At 37.7% G+C, this 2,586-nt stretch overlaps 1 pseudogene; it reads right to left on the bottom strand.

The window, feature by feature from the left end:
• Nucleotides 1-1,624: 1,624 nt before the first annotated feature.
• The window catches only part of LOC104855556, a 5,319-nt pseudogene continuing 4,357 nt past the window's right edge, over nt 1,625-2,586 (bottom strand).

Genomic DNA, 2,586 nt, shown 5'->3' with positions numbered 1-2,586 from the left:
TTCAAAAATATCTATGCACTGAATTAAAAGCATTGAATAGAGACTTACTTTGTACATTATCAAAACATATTATGAAGTTGTGAAAATTTGTTCTCCTTAGAATTGGTTCAGAAACAAATAGGTAGAGAACAGGAATAGAATCAAAAGTCTTGAAATAGCCATAAGTGTATATAACATGTCAGCGTATAATGAAATTATTAAGTCATTTAAAGCCAGTGGGAGAACATCATATTACAAAAAATTGCATTGTGTGGGTCAGTAGTTTTTTTCTTTTTGTAATGCATTAATAACACATTTTTATATATTTAACAAGCCATAGATACACACAAACTTAGTTTAAAAAGAAGAAAATCAAAGAGACCAGGAAACCATGAACCACAGAAGGATCCAGCAATGTGGCTATAATTGTCTGCAATTATCTGCAACCCAAAGTGCCAGAACATCTGCACCTGGAGAAGTCCAAGCTTCAGGGATTATAAAACAACAGATTCAACAAGAATACTCTATTTAAAGATAACTAGCACTTTGGCCTGGAGTGGGAATGACTGGGAGAGTCGCTTTTGTAGCAACCATTCTTTGGACCAAGGAGATTTTATTTTATTTTATTTTTTGCTTTGCTTTGGTGTTTGTTTTTGGTTTTGTGTTTTTCAAGTACTGGTAACTGAACCTGGAACCTTGCTTGTGGTAGGCAACCAAGTGGTCTGTTACTAAGATATATCCCTAGCTCGCTCTCTCTCTTTTTAAAGACAGGGTCTCACAAAATTGCTGGCCTCAAATTTGTGATCTTCCTGTCTCAGTCTCCTGAATAGTGGGGATTACAAGTATATAGCACCATAACCAGATAAAAATAAGGTTTATAGGCTGGGGATTTAGCTCAGTGGTTCCATCACCTGCTTCGCAAGTGCAAGGTCCTGAGTTCAATCCCTGGTACCAAAAAATAAGGTTTATTTCCTTGCCTTAAACCATTATTTATGGATGAAAAACATGTCTTACCTGGAGAGATTGTAGCTATCATTAGCAAAAGCACAAAGTATTCAATTCCTACTAAAGATAGTTTTTCAATATCAAAGAAGCATAAACTTTACATGAATTTGTTACATAAAATTCTATACATACTAAGCAGGACTAGAAGAAAACTTTTAAAGACAAATGGTAAAGACTTTCTTTTTAATAAGTTCTTTGGTTATAAACAGGTCATTAGTGACACTTGTTCTATGAACTATTAACTGATTTTGCTGGTGGCTTTTCTGCTACTGATTTTGCTGATGTCCCTTGAAGACCAAGACAAAATTATTCTGAGTTACAGCTCACAGAACATATTTGACACAGTATACCTTGCTTTAGTACAAAACAAGTACACAGTTAAAATATACCTTTAGATCTGAGACAGCATAAATTATTTAAAAGCTACTGATGTGCAAGTTGCATAAATGTTTCATCTTTTTTTTTTTTTAACCAGGGATCAAACTCAGGACCTTTTGCTTGCGAGGGAGGTGCAGCACCACTGAGCTAAATCTCTGGCCCAACTTTTTATCTTCTAAAAAAATAAAAACTCGGATTCTCTTAAAAGCTGAATCACGGTCTTTGTACATCTTCCCATGGTGCTTGATATAATCTTTTCCATTCATTGACTCACAGATTCATTTTTTCTTTATCCGGGGGCATTATTTTCTATGCTGTTGCTATCATCTGACTTCAGCTGCTCAATTTGTTCAAATTCTCTTCCTTCATCTGGGTTCTTCTTTTTCTTTTATGTATACACTTTACAATGCAGGACAATGACCACCAAAACAACAGCTTCAGCAGTTATTGCAAGAAACGGTTTGAGGGACACCAAAAAGCTCAGGGCAACAAGCTCAAGCTGCTCCTTGCTCTCGCCCAGCTGGAATACTGCAGAGCACCAGTAGGACCGCCCCCCATCTTTTTCCAGAGGTTGCTTTTCCTTGACCTTTGTTTTATTGCTGTATGTTCCTCTGACAATATCATTATCATTCATGTGAACAACAATAGGAACCTGTACACTCCCACTATTGTACCAGGTCCAATGTAAAGAAAAGCAATGCGGACATTTACACACCAGGACAGCAGAGTCACCCACCTAAGGGATCAGTGGCTTGTTTTTCCCACAAAGTTCAGGAACTTTGATATTAAATGGTTCCCTTTATTCCTTTTCTTCTTCAAAGAGACAAGAAGAGCTTTCCATTTGTTTGCTGTTAATGATGGTGGTCGTGTACTCAATATAAAGAGCGTTTCCTGTTACAGTGAGAGAAAAATTCTTAAATAATTGCTCATCATCCTTTTTCCAAGTCATGTTGACTGAATTCAAATCCCCTGAGGTTGTGAACCGGCAGGTGAGAGTGATAACAGAAGAACTTTCCAAAGTGATATTTTTTTCTACTGGCATACTAGAATGTTCAGTTAGTGATATGTTATGATTCTCCGAGGAAAGATTATTTCCCCATCATTTCTTATTGAACAGGTAGACTTGTAAAAGGTGAATCTGCAGGTCCGCCATCCGCTGCGTCCCCGCTTCCCGCGGCGGCCCAGCAGCAGCAGCAGCAGCAGCAGCAGCAGCGGCGGCTGCTG

This window comes from Fukomys damarensis, unplaced genomic scaffold, assembly GCF_012274545.1.
Source record: "Fukomys damarensis isolate Sample0158 unplaced genomic scaffold, DMR_v1.0_HiC HiC_scaffold_36, whole genome shotgun sequence".
In the NCBI taxonomy this organism is placed as follows: domain Eukaryota; kingdom Metazoa; phylum Chordata; class Mammalia; order Rodentia; family Bathyergidae; genus Fukomys; species Fukomys damarensis.
The sequence above is the reverse complement of the archived record's forward strand: the minus strand, read 5'-3'. Positions and strand labels throughout refer to the sequence as shown.